The sequence below is a fragment of the Pleurodeles waltl genome, chromosome 7 (assembly GCF_031143425.1).
Source record: "Pleurodeles waltl isolate 20211129_DDA chromosome 7, aPleWal1.hap1.20221129, whole genome shotgun sequence".
Taxonomy (NCBI): domain Eukaryota; kingdom Metazoa; phylum Chordata; class Amphibia; order Caudata; family Salamandridae; genus Pleurodeles; species Pleurodeles waltl.
Genome location: NC_090446.1, coordinates 427,800,834 through 427,815,449, shown reverse-complemented (window position 1 = coordinate 427,815,449; position 14,616 = coordinate 427,800,834). Strand labels below are relative to the sequence as shown.

The 14,616-nt window shown below is 44.4% G+C and overlaps 1 non-coding gene across 1 annotated transcript; it reads left to right on the top strand.

The window, feature by feature from the left end:
• Positions 1-13,624: 13,624 nt before the first annotated feature.
• Positions 13,625-13,753, top strand: LOC138247511 (small nucleolar RNA SNORA57). The gene has a single exon (XR_011194543.1). It is a non-coding gene; the product is annotated as a small nucleolar RNA SNORA57 (small nucleolar RNA).
• The last annotated feature ends 863 nt before the right edge of the window (positions 13,754-14,616 follow it).

The window sequence follows — 14,616 nt, the reverse complement described above, 5'->3', positions numbered from 1 at the left end:
TAAATCTAAATTAAAATAATCATGAGAAATCGAAATCGTAAAATCAATTAAAAGGGAGGGGAGACAGCCCTCCTGATGTAATGCTGCAGTGAGGGAGCCAGACTCCTCCCAAAGATGCCCACTTGTAAAGCCATCTACAAGAAAAACAAAAGTGGAGTTGTAGCTGATCGCTTTTGAAAAAAAAAAAAAAAAAAAAAAAATTGAAAATACTTAAATTCTCAACTTCAGTACAGAGCCCTCATGGACCCAAGTTTGACAGTGCAACTCAAAATATCACAAATCATCAAAAATGCAACTCCTGACAACTCACAATCAAAAGAGTAGGAATGGCTATTAGGAAATCACTACTTAGGAAATGCTACACCATTTGTTCTAAAGGCCCATAGGTAAGAATGGTTTTGCATTTCCAAATTTGCAATTTCCCTAATAGGAAATTGCAAATTAGAAAATGCAAAACCAAAGGTGCCTATGGGCCTATGCCCCCCTTGATGTCCCCCCAAAAAGTGGTGCTCATGTAAAGCCATACAAATGCCCTAGGGAATGTGCATGTCACGTGGCACTTAAAAAAATGCATTTTTCTTAAATTGCACATGGATACCATTGACTTGAAGTCAATGGTAATAGCATTTCCTAAATGTTCATTTTGCATTTAGGAAACGCTTTGTACATGTGCTTAGGAAATTGCAAATACAGAATCGCTATTGTAATTTCCTATTTAGGGAATTGCAAAATGCGATTTGTACTGAGTAGACATTTCATATTGGGATTCCCTATCTGCCTTTGTACATATTGAAAGGCAATTTAGCATTTCTCAGAAGTCCTAAATTGCGATCCCTTAAGGCATTGACACTTTTGACAACAGCAGGACGAAGATCATCTGTAGCGGCAATAGTGATTCAGTTCAGTACTTGTGCTGGGTCTAAAACCTAATTGAGCATCATCAAGAATGTTGGGGACTCACAAAATCTGGAGAAATGGCTATAAAAACTTCCAGATTCTTCGCAGTGGCTTGTATAAATAAAATGGATCACTATATAAAAGGTTAATGAAGGTCTAACAATGGCCTTTTTTGAAAAGGGGAATGATCAAGTGTTAGAAATTGGTTTGGTGGTCGACTGGGGTGTAAGCCTGGGTCAAGGAGCAACCACAATCTTAGTCAGGGTAATGCAAACGCAAGCCCTAAATTAACCTGTGCTCATCCTCTGGTAGCTTGACACAGAGCAGTCAAGCTTAACTTAGAGGAAATGTGTAATGTATCTGTGCACACTTCAAACGGTAAAACAGTGAACACACCACACAAAAAGATTCTACACCAGGTTAGAATAACAAATCAGAATTCAATTTATAAAGGATGCCCAAGATGACAAAAATCCAATGAGTAGAACTGGAAATATTCAATTTCAAAGTTTTTAGTAAAAATAGTGCTAAGAAGCAAAAATCACCATGGGCAATATCTGGACGCGCTGGACCAGGATAAACTCAAAAGTTCAGGTCAACCGAGATGCAGAGCGTGCTGACTACATGAACTAAGTAAGGCCCGCTGAAGCAAAGTGCCTTGAATCCTGGTTGTGGAGGGCTGATTGGATCTGCGTCAAAGATGCATTGCGCAATCAAGGCAATGTGACGGTTCCGAGATGCAACAAGGCTGTGCTACGAGGTCCTTGTCCATCAATGTCGAGGATCCTGTCAGACGGAGCTTGTGATGTGAAGGGCCGAGTCAAGGATGCGTTGCACAGTTGGAGATGTTGTTGAGGTTGCTGTCGCCGGTAGATGTGAGAAGCTGGTGCCGGGAAAAGTAGTGTGCAGTGGTGGCTCCAAAGGCATTGGTCTAACCCAGATGAGGGTTGCTGCTGGGATGCGAGTCTGTTGCAATGGGTCAAATCCATGCAACAGCTGCAATGCATCAGTTCTACTTGAAGATGCTCCACTCAGCAGAGGATGTGTTGGTTCTGCTGAGAAAGCACCTTAGGCCCACTTCCAAGGGTCCAGGACTGGGATGGCACTACTTGGCAGGGCTGACTCACAGACAGTAGAGTCTATGTGCTGAAGCTGGGTGGTGGGAAGCCTATTTATGTCCATGAGACTTGAGATCAGGAGGCCAGCCAGCTAGCCCTTGGAGTAACTCTGTGTAATGGGTTCTTTGCCTCTAGGGGAGGGATATTGGAATAACACTATAGGCCCAGGACTTAGGGGATAATTGCTTTATTGAGATGTATTTAAAGTTTTTCCTCTTTTGTTTTTATGTTTCTGGATGGCTTGCTATTGTGTTCATCCGGGTTCTTTTCCCTTCTTGTAGGTGTTCGGGTAGAGGTTCCAAGCCAGCCCGTCCCCTGGCGGAGTAAGGTCACAGTTTCTCTCCTGTGGCGACAGACCGGTTTCCCCAAAACAAAAAGAAGAACGGGACAACAGGTAAGTGTAGAGGTAAGGTATGGGGTTTAATAGGGTTAATAGAGCTGGTGGGAGGAGGGGGTTGTGCAGGGTTGTGTTTGGGTAATTTCACTCTCTAGTGCATTTCACCTTCCTGTGAACCTTTCTTCCCCCCCCCCCTTTTGTATCTTCCTTTAGCTGGGAGAGGTTTTCCTTGCAGTGGGATTAGTTGTTAGGGATCAACAGATTTCCCCTTCTTTGCAGCACCTTCCCCCACTACTCCCCGTATTTCCCTCACTCACCTTCCCGCCCTGTAGCCAAGCCGGCAAGAAAACAAAGGCTAGGTACGATCGTACCTGTGAATGCCACGCCCCTTCTGGGACGTGGCTGGCCCCTTCGTGATATACTGGTTTCTCCTTGGCGTTCTCGGGAGGCGCTAAGAGTCTTTCCCCTTCCTCTGGCTTCTTCTGGCTCGATCCGCGGGCTTCCTGGGATCCTTCGTCCAGCGGCGTCTCCTTCCTCTCGGTCCGTGATCGCAGGGTTCCTTCCTGCTTCCTTGACGACGGTTTCGGGTGTCCGTCTTCTATTTCAGGGCTGATTGCGACGCCTTCCGCGTCTGACGTCAGTCGTTCGGGACTCTCAGGAGTGCCCCGGGGGTACGGTGTTGCGGGCCCTGGCTGACAGAGAGTAACCGAGGCGATAGACGCCCGGTTACAAGTCCCCTCCCATGAATGGGGCCGTTCGAGTCCCAGAGAGGCCGGATACCGGGACAAATAGTCGGCCTGACCCATAAGCTCCCCAGGAAGGTGGCATACCTGGAATGAAAAAGGTTGAAGTTCCATAAACCATCTCAGAATACGGACGTTGGTATCTTTGTGTCTTGAGAGCCATGTAAGAGGAGCGTGGTCAGAATACAGTAAGAAGGACCGTCATAGGAGATAATACTGCAGGCTTTCAATTGCCCACTTGATGGCCAGGCATTCCCTTTCTATAATAGGATATCTTTGTTCCCTGGGGAAAAGTTTGCGACTTATAAAGATCACAGGGTGGCTTATGTTCTCTTTATCCCTTTGGAAAAGAACTGCCCCCAGACCTACGTCTGAGGCATCAGTCTGCAGGTGACATGGAAGATTAAAATCCGGACAGCTCAATACCGGTTGAGTAGTGAGACACTTTTGTAAGGTTTGGTAACTATGGGTTTGGACAGGGTTGAGACTCACAATATTTTTGGACTGACCTTTCTTTAGGAGATCTGTCAAGGGAGCCGCCAAGGTGGAATAATGAGGTATAAATCTCCGATAGTACCCCACTAGGCCTGAAAAAGAACGTACCTCTTATTTCGTGGTAGGAGCTTTTAATGCAAGTAATGGCCTCTACTTTGTTCATCTGTGGTTTAATGATACCTCCTCCGATGTGGTACCCCAAGTAGGAGATTTCATAAAAGGCAAGTCGGCTTTTGGAGGGATTGGCTGTAAGTCCCGCCTGCTGTAAGACTGTAAATATCTTATGTAAATGGGACAAGTGATCATCCCAGGTTTCGCTATAAATAACGATATCATCCAGATAGGCGGCCGCGTATCTGGTATGAGGTCGTAATATGGTATCGATAAGACGCTGGAAGGTGGCCGGAGCCCCGTGTAACCCAAAAGGGAGAACATTAAAATGATATAGGCCCGAGGAGGTAGAGAACGCCGTTTTTTCCTTATCCTCTACTGCTAAGGGAATCTGCCAGTACCCCTTTGTCAAGTCAAGGGTAGACATATACTTGGCTTTCCCTAATCTTTCTATGAGTTCGTCTACCCTAGGAAGGGGGTAGGTGTTAAATTGGGACACTGCATTGACCTGTCTGAAGTCAATCCAGAAGCGTATGGATCCATCCCGTTTAGGGACTAACACCACCGGGGAACACCAGGGACTCTTTGAGGGCTCTATAATACCCATGTCTAACATTTTCTCTATTTCTTTTTCCACTAGGATTTTTCGGGCCTCGGGGATACGATAGGGTCGTAACCGGACTAGTTTACCAGGTTGAGTTACAATCTGGTGCTGTACTAAAGTGGTTTTACCCGGTTGTGTGGAAAACACTTGATTACGACAGTTGAGTAGTTGGGTTAACTGGCTACTCTGCTTTGACGTGAGATCTGTACTTCTTTGTGGTTCTTCGGTTTTGGAATGTCGGTCAGTAGGACACCACCCTATCTCTAGCTCCTTAACCGTATTGACCAAACATCCAGTTGCCGGAGCTACTGTAGGTTCTTCCCATTTTTTTAGCAGATTTATGTGGAGTATCTGGGTTCGTTTGGGATTACCAGCCAGTTGGATGTTATAGGTAACAGGGGTTACTACTCCTATCACCTCATACGGCCCCTGCCATTTTGCCAATAGTTTGTTATCGGAACTAGGTAGGAGTACTAACACCTTTTCCCCTTTTGTTAAGGTTCTCATTCGAGTGTTCCTATCATAATACTGTTTTTGTTTATTCTGGGCTTTTTCCATATTTTCCCTTACATCCTCCCATACAGTTTGTAATCGGGACTTTAAATCGCTGGTATATTCCAAAAGGGATTTCTCTCCAGCGTCCTCCTCCTCCCATAGTTCCGCGGCCATATCTAATAATGTTCGAGGTTGCCGCCCGAACACTAATTCAAAAGGACTATGTCCTGTGGAGGCTTGCTCATGGGTCCGAATGGCATATAGTACTAATGGCAACCTCCTATCCCAGTCCTTGCCTGACTCCGAAACCGATTTTCTTAAGAGGGTTTTCAGGGTGCGGTTGTATCTCTCCACCAAACCATCAGTTTGAGGATGATAAACCGCAGTCCTTATTTGTTTAATTCCCAGAAGTTGGCAAATCTGAGCCATTAGATTGGACATGAACTGGGTGCCTTGGTCTGTTAACATTTCTCTGGGAAAGCCTATTCGGGAGAGGAATCCTATCATTGCATTAGCAACACTTTTGGTGTTAATACTGGTGAGCGTGATGGCCTCGGGGTACCGAGTGGCATAATCTACTAATACTAATATATATCGATAGCCCTTTGAGGAAGGTATAAGAGGTCCTATGATGTCCATTTCTATCAGTGAAAAAGGTATTTCAATAATGGGAAGGGGCTGTAAGGGGGCTTTTTTTCTTGGGTCCAGGATCAATAAATTTGCATTTAGGACATTGTTGACAAAATTTTCTGATCTGGGAAAAGACACCAGGCCAATAGAACCTCCTTAACAGATATTCTTCCGTCTTCTCTCTCCCATAGTGACCACCCCCCCAGTTGACTATGGGCCAGATGTAACACCTGTTGTCTATATGGCTCAGGAACCATTAGTTGTTTCTTTTCCTGCCTGTCAATGTTAGTGATTCTATACAGCAGGTTTTTGATTATGGAAAAAGAAGGACCCTTATCATCAGGGGTTCGAGGTCGGGCGGTTCTCCAGGCATTAAGTAGACTAGGATCTTCCCTTTGGCCCATACGGAGGGGGGAAGACTATTGAGGGTATGAACTTGTGTAATTACCCTATTATAGTCTGTGTCCTTTTTTCCATAGAGTCTCCTTGTTTCTCGTTTCTCTTTTCTTGTAGGTTTATAACAGATAGCCTGGGGTTGTATTTGTATGTTAGAAAACGGGGCATTCTTCCACCAGGAACTCGTATCCTCCTTATTCCTTGTACTATCCAAAAGAGCAGCAAAGTCCTTACAATCTGTTCCGATTATGGCTTCATCAACCAGCCGTTCAACTACTCCCATTCTTATGGGGGTTTCTTTTCCGTCCCAAGAAAGGGTGGCCCAAGTCATCGGGTACTCTCTGGTTTCACCATGGATACAACAAATGGAAACGGTAATCCACGGCGTAAGGGTATGGCAGTCTATCAAGTCAGCCCTGATTACTGACTGGCTACATCCGGAATCGATAAGTGCCAAGGTTAGTCTCTCATTGATAAATAGCTCTTTCTTATAATGGGTATCTTTTCCCCCTGTAAAGAAAACCCGTCCTCTAGTAATACCTATTTCCATAGGTTCTGGTTTCTCGGTTTTAAGGGGACAAACCCGGGCTATGTGACCCCACTCCCCACAACTATAACATTGGGGTTACTGCAGAAACGGTCTCTCGACCCCTAGGGGTTTTACTGGGTCTTCAACCGGTCTTCTTCCCCGGGGGAGTTTTGTCCTAGGTTTTGTCGCATTGGGGTAGGGGTTGTGCGATGGAGGGGTGTCTTAAACTCGAGGGAGCGGTGGAAAGCACATGCCAACTCAATGGTAGTATTCGTGTCGGGACTCGGATGCTGTTTGATCCAGTTGCGGGTAGTGACGGGTAGAGCCTCTAGATATTGTTCCAGGAGAATGGCCTCAATAACATCTTCCCTATTAGTCCCTATAGGTCCTAGCCATTTGAGACCCAAATCTTTTACCCGAAAATACAAGGCTCTTGGATTCTCGGACGTTCCCCACTTGGCTTTCCTAAACCGAACCCTATCATGTTCTGTGTCAAACCCTACCCTCTCCAGGATGCTTTTTTAAATATCTTGGTAGGGCGTCGTACCTCCTGGGTTTACCGCTTGATAGGCTGCTTGGAGGGTTCCGGTTAACAAAGGGGCGATATACTGGCCCCACCTATCTTGAGGCCAGGTGGCTGAAGTGGCGACTCGCTCAAAGTTTGTAAAAAAGGCGTCCGGATCTTCGCCTTCCTGGTAACTTTGTAACACTGAGCTTGGTACATTTGGATGTACTCGGGTGGCCGCAATGGTGTCTGTAAAGGATTTTAGGGCATTTTCATATACCAACTGATTGTTGGCCATGATAGTGGCCTGACTTTTAAGTGCGCTTTGTAGGGCTTCTCTTTCCACCTACGCTTCTTTCTGTTGTTCTTCCCACACGATCTGAAGGTGCCTCTGCCCTTCAGCCAATTGCTGCATCATGTCCGCTATTGTGGCGGTACCTTCCATAGTCTCTATCCGTCCTGGGCGTCTATTCCAATAATCCCACTTCTGACACCACTGTAATGGGTTCTTTGCCTCTAGGGGAGGGATATTGGAATAACACTATAGGCCCAGGACTTAAGGGATAATTGCTTTATTGAGATGTATTTAAAGTTTTTCCTCTTTTGTTTTTATGTTTCTGGATGGCTTGCTATTGTGTTCATCTGGGTTCTTTTCCCTTCTAGTAGGTGTTCGGGTAGAGGTTCCAAGCCAGCCCGTCCCCTGGCAGAGTAAGGTCACCGTTTCTCTCCCGTGTCGACAGACCGGTTTCCCCAAAACAAAAAGAAGAATGGGACAACAGGTAAGTGTAGAGGTAAGGTATGGGGTTTAATAGGGTTAATAGGGCTGGTGGGAGGAGGGGGTTGTGCAGGGTTGTGTTTGGGTAATTTCACTCTCTAGTGCATTTCACCTTCCCGTGATCCTTACTCTTTCTCCACCCACCTTTTGTATCTTCCTTTAGCTGGGAGAGGTTTTCCTCGCAGTGGGATTAGTTGTTAGGGATCAACAGATTTCCCCTTCTTTGCAGCACCTTCCCCCACTACTCCCCGTATTTCCCTCACTCGCCTTCCCGCCCTGTAGCCAAGCCGGCAAGAAAACATAGGCTAAGTACGATCGTACCTGTGAATGCCACGCCCCTCCTGGGACGTGGCTGGCCCCTTCGTGATATACTGGTTTCTCCTCAGCGTTCTCGGGAGGCGCTAAGAGTCTTTCCCCTTCCTCCGGCTTCTTCTGGCTCGATCCGCGGGCTTCCTGGGATCCTTCGTCCAGCGGCGTCTCCTTCCTCTCGGTCCATGATCGCAGGGTTCCTTCCTGCTTCCTTGACGACGGTTTCGGTTGTCCGTCTTCTATTTCAGGGCTGATTGCGACGCCTTCCGCGTCTGACGTCAGTCGTTCGGGACTCTCAGGAGTGCCCCGGAGGGTACGGTGTTGCGGGCCCTGGCTGACAGAGAGTAACCGAGGCAATAGACGCCCGGTTACACTCTGGCTTCAAGTGATGCAGGCAATTCCAGTCCTCCTCCCTCAATCAAGGGAACAGCAGGCAGCAGGCAGCAGGGCAGCACAGCAAGGCAGGAGTCCAGCAAAGCAGCAGTCCAGCAGAGTGGCAACATTCTGCAGCATAGCCGTCCTTCTTCTTGGTAGAGTAAAAACACAGGTCCAGAAGTGCACTGAAGTGTTGGTGTCAGAGGTCCAGTACTAATATCCAGTTGGGCCTTTGAAGTGGGGGAGACTTCAAAGACAGGCCTTTGAAGTTCACAGAGGTCCTGCCCTTCCAGACCTGGATCTGGACTCATTACAGGGTGTTATGCAGCTCTTTGTGTGGGGACAGGACACAGCCTATTCAGGTGTAAGTGAGGATGTGCCCGGCTACGCTCTCCCATCCTCCCAGGATCGCCCATCAAGTCTCAACTAAGCTCCCATTGTGTGTGGCTGTCTAGGGGGAATACACAAAGGTCAGCTGTCACCCACCCCAGACAAGTGATCAGAGACAGCAGGCACCAACTGGCTAAAATCAGAAAATGCCAACTTTCTAAAAGTGGCATTTTCAGAACTGCAATTTACAATTCGACTTCACCATAAGTTGTGATTTTAAATTGTGATTCCAGAGACACCTAACTCAAAATGTTATCTCATCCAGATTGTGATACATTTATAGACGGAATAAGGTAATCCCAATGTCATCCTATGGGAGAGATGGGCCTTGCTGTAGTGAAAAACAACTTTGGAAATTTTTCACTACCAGAACAATTAAAACTTAAGAGGTCTTGCCCTTCCTTGTAAATCCATTTGCACCCTACCCTCTGGGTTGTCCGAGTCCTACCTTAGGACTGACATTTGTATAAAAAGAGAAGGTTGGGGCCCGGCAAAAGGGGTATTGTGCCAGGATGACATGGCAGTGTAGAACTGCAAAGAGGCTCAGCAAAGGCAGACCTGAGACATAGTTAAAGGGCTACTTGAGTGGGTGGTACAATCAGTGCAGTAGGACCACAAGTAGCATTTATTTTACAGGCGCTGGGGACATGGGGTGCACTTTAGTAAGAGTTTATAAGTACATTAAATATCCCAATTGGGGATAAGCCAATATTACCATATGTAGGGGAAAGAGCACAAGCACTTCAGCACTGGTTAGCAATGGTAAAGTGCACAGAATCCTAATACTAGCAACAACGAGGTCAGAAAAATGGAGGGGTGGGCAAAACGTTGGGAGGGAGACCACCCTAAGGCTGGTTGTCTAACAAGGAGACAGCAATAAAAGAGGGTAGCTCACTGCTGGACAAGTGATGGATTCAAAATATTTGGTCTAAGGGCTGGTATCAAAATGTATTTTATCACCCACAGGAATCTAATTGGAATAGGATCAAGGGGGAATAGATTTGGTGAAGGTAAGGCATGCATGATTGATTTATCAAGTGGCTTAAAATTAGTCAAAACCAATGCAGATTCAAATGTATACCCTATAGATAAAGGAGTGAAATCACATTCTTCAGCAATGTGATCTCTAATAGCACAATTAATTTCTTAGAGAAATAATTCCAGTTGCTCACAGGAAAGTTGGGAAACATTATAAGCAGGAATTGTAGTGTTGGCAGATAATTCATTAATATTTCTTAACAATTATTTTTGTTTGTCAGCAGCAGTAAGGATTCTGGTCCCATAATGAAGGTGGTAAGCCTTATTCAAGCGAGATTTATATTTTGAGATGAATGCCTTGTATTCCAGTTTGTCAGTATCGTATAATTGAAACCAAACGAGACCAGATCACATTTAGGTGTGTAGAGAGATTCACTGCACCAGGGAAAGTGTTTACATTTTTTCATGCTCATTCAATACATAATCTGCAACACAGTATTAATACAATGTCAGTACACATCATATAACTCTGTGGGAGACAGAAAGGGAACAAAATATTAAGAGTAGTGAAGAGAGACTGATTGCCTCATTCTTTCAGTTTCAAGTTGGCAATTGCATGGCATGAAAATTCAAAGTGCTATGAGAAGTAGGTAGAGTAAAAACATCTGAAAAATGATCAGACCAACCAAAAGGGATAAATGAAAATAAGGTAAATAATTGATCTAGCAGCTCTTATAAGGTATAATATATGGCCTGTTATATGAGTAGTAAATATTAAAAGGTATGAGTAGCAGTGAAATACATTTTAAAATGTGTACACAATAGGGGTCATCAGGCATGTTAACATGGATGTTAAAACCTCCCAGAAAAATGGAGATTGAGTGAGTGGTGGTTAAGTTGATAATCGTGTCAGTGAAGTCATTAATAAAAAGCAAGTGGTTCCAAGGGAACAACAGAGGGACCTGACAGTGTAAACAGTAAACACGTTGGCATAAAATTGGAAAACCCTCAGAGTGGGCCAGATGAGGTTTGGGATGGGCTGATACAGATAGAGTGGATTTCAGCATCATCCCTCTGCTGCTGACTTTCATCACTGGAATGGCCAACAAATACCTAGTATTTTAATAGAAATATAGAGGTGCAGGTCCTTACTGTTCAAAATACGTACTTCCTACCGAGAAGTGTTGTTACTCTCCCATTAAAAGTATTGCACCCATTCTGAGAAGGGGTGGTACCACCCCCACCTCCATTTCAAAATTGAGAAGTGCAGGTACTAACAGTAATTGCCCATTTAAAGGATTGCATACACTAGTTTATAGTTTACAAGGTAGCTTTATTGATGGCAAAACAAGACCAGTTTGTCTGAAAAGTTTCGGTAACAAAAAATATTACAAGATTATGGAGAATAAAATAATGAATTTATAGAGTGTGTTTGGGTAATGATGTAACATTAAGCAATGCAGCTTTTAGACTGGGTGGTGGTTGACAAAGATGAACAGAGCTTTTACTTGTCTAGTGAGATACAGAGCAGTAACATTGCAGCCAGCTCGTAATTCGGGCAGTGGAATGCACAACAGGGCTAAGAACTTTTTGTTGGTGCCTGTCAATCGGCTCTGCTTCCAGAACGAGACAGTACATGGTCAATTCTCACAAACAGGTAATTTTCTGGTAATTACTGGAAGAGGTGTACATTTAAAATCTATCAGCAGGGCAACTGGAACTATGCGATTTTTAGGTCTCGGCTAGAAAGCACTTGTGCCTGTCTCCTTGAGACATGCTGTATATACTTTGTGGGCTTCAGCCCACCCACAGGCTTCCAATATGCTGGCTCCATCTTCACTCTCCTATTCTTTCTCCCCATTTGTCCATGGCATGAATTTATCATGCCTCTTCCTTTGTTTAGCCATCCCCGAGAACAGGGACCAAGTACTATAGCAATCCACTGGTCACCATTTTAACATCTGTTTTAGGAACTACGTTTTTAGGTTGAGCCTAGACAGCGCTTGCGCTGTTGCTTGGCGACCTGTTGTATATGCTTTGTGTAGTTCAACTCCACCCACTGACTTTCATTTGTCTATATCAATGTACTTTAAAAATCTTTACATGCTAATGAGCAGTTCTTCCTCTTTGACCCTCCTTTTGTCTTTTGTTCAAACACACAGAGCACTGGCCAAGTACTGTATCCTTACTCTTAGCTTGTTTATCCTTCCTGTTACACAAGCATGTGATGTTTTTAGTCCAATTTCAAAACAAGGCTGTAATTCGTCTTACCTTCAGCTTACAGCTGTTTGGCTTTATATTAGGTGCACATGCACTGAGATGCTTCTGTTCTCTCATATGCCCCAGTTTGTTCACACTCACGCTCTTCGGCTGCTTCTTCTACTCTCTTCTGCCAGCACATCTGCAAAATGGCAGCCGCTGTCTCTGAGCTGCCTGTGAGCTCAAGCATCCTGTCCTGGTATCATGGGAGTCAAGACCAACCTCATCTCTCATATTAGCCAGGTGAGGCACAGTTACACTCCTTCTGCATGTTTACAAGGGGCGAGGCTGCTCTTTTGCCTCGAGTAGTGGGGCCATATGGGTTTTTGACCACTGTGTGCACCTATTAAAAAAGCCTCCGATGCTGTAGGAAAGTGAAGCAGAAAACAAGGGCAAAAGGGGAACTTCCTGTCTTGTAATAAATAGGTTATATTAGATGAGTATGGTGACATATGGCTATGTGTTTTATATTTTAATAAATACAAGTCTTATTTCTCCAAGGTTGGGGTTAAATACTCATATGCCAACATTAATTTGGAACGTAAGGGGAATTTTGCGGTTTCCATTTCTGGCCGCTTTACGAACTTATGTCCATTGGACTTAATTAAATGCATTCAAAATGTGTTTCAAACGTGGTGTTTAAAGATTGTGGCTAGTTTGCATAAAATAATCTTTCTAAAGTATTGCGTGCATACGGGTATTAGGGTTGTGGTTGGCAGGTGTGCATTTTACATGTGTGGGTGGGTGGCGCTTGAATTGATTGTCCTGAGCTTAAGCGTGCCTATATGTTTCCATTTTTAAACAAGCTGGCCACTTTATGATTTGCGCAGAAGATGCCAAGTGTAGGTTATAGAGACTTTTTTAACAGAGGCTGCCAGTGTCAAATCATGCATAGCGCAATGTATCTAAGCATTAATGTATTTCTCACTAATAGATGGGTGCTTTGGCTGGGTAAAGGTATACCTGGTCCACTCAGCCGCCTTTAGCCTGTCACTCTTCACTCCTGGTCAACCGCCTACCAAATGCCTCCTTAGACTTCAGTAAGGACACATGCTTATCAAACTTTATATGGAAAAAGTTAACTTTCCATTTCCCTTAACAGGGTATCTTTAACGTCGGAGTTAATCCTCATTGTTTAAGTCAGACGGTTGGCCGGTAAGAAGAGGAGGGGTTGTGCCAAAGGGAGGAAATGCAAGTTGAGACCTATTCAATAATTAGTGCTGAAGTTAGAACCATGGTAATGAGTGGCTTAATAGCAGCGTGGAATGTAAAATACATTCTCGTCAAGCATTGCACTTTGCTTCCATTCCCCATTTTCTAAACTTTGGCAGGTTTCTCAATGGTCTGCACGTTTAAGTACATAGTAGGTCATATACTGTTGCTATAAACATGTGGTATTTAAGCTCCAAAGCAGATTCTGCACCCAGTATCCCTACAATCCGTCAACTAACTGATCTTTTTCTAAAATCTGATTGCTTGTTGATATACAGCTACGCAGGTAATTGCTGTGCCTGGTAAAAAGCTTTGTGCAGACGCAAGGGAAATAATACCTTTTCAAAGTGGCTGATTGGAATGTACTGGGTGTTAGCACTTACCTTGGATCTTTCAGATGGTAGGGATAGCTTTAGACTCATTAATCTTAATCTTATGTTGCACAGGGTGTTCCAGTATGCATGAGCCTCCATTTCTTGGCATGTCTTGGTTTTCCAAAGTGTGTAATGTTGGAAGGCAAAATAATTCCCAGTGCTATGTCTTTGGTGCCAGCTTCTCCTATTGACTGGTTCTATCCTCAATACCTGGTACACTTTTTACTGCCTTTCACCTGTGCACAGAGTCCTAGTGGACGAAGTTGCTAACGCAATACACTTAAATGGTTAATCTTTGAGGTAATATTTCTTGTGCTTGCAACCCTTTCCTGACGAAATCCTAGTGTGATTGATTGCTATTCCTTTCAGCTGCTGCATGTGAGTGGATCTAATTGGGATGACCAATCAATACTGTGGAAACACCATGGACTGAATGGATTTTTAGACAGGAACAGTGAGTAACCAAAGGGCAAATACAGTTGTAGATAAAAAAAGACACCAAAGCTTTGAAATGAACCATAATAAACCTACCAGTTAAATTTTGAGTAAAATGTGTAATTGTAAACATAACTGTCTGGCGTAAACATTAAATTACCTAAATGGTGTCATAATTAAACAAAGATCGCATTTCCTTGTGATTCCCTCAATTTCCTAATTCTCCCTGCTCTGCAGCTGTTCATATTTTATCACCAAGTAAACCACAAAATTCTTGTCCACTTGAAAGTCTAGTTGCAGACCTTGTGATTCCTTTGCTGGTGCCATGCCTTGTCTGATGCCTAACACTTGGCAGCCAGTGTAACTGGGATGTAGTTTCATATTGCAATAACTGTTATCCTGTAGGTAGGTCTGAACTGTTAAGAGGTCCTTGCTAGTCTCATAAAGTCGTTTAGGTTTGTCTAGGGTTACCATTACGGCCTGGTTGCCTACGGGGCTGTAACAGCCCATGTCCAGCAAAGTGAACTCCCTTCTTCTGGCCCGTACCATGGCCTCTCAGCAGCAGCTGACTCATAGACCAACTACATGCCATGGAATACTTTTATCTAGCATTCAATGAAAAACCTGTTTTCACAACAATTGGCTGGCT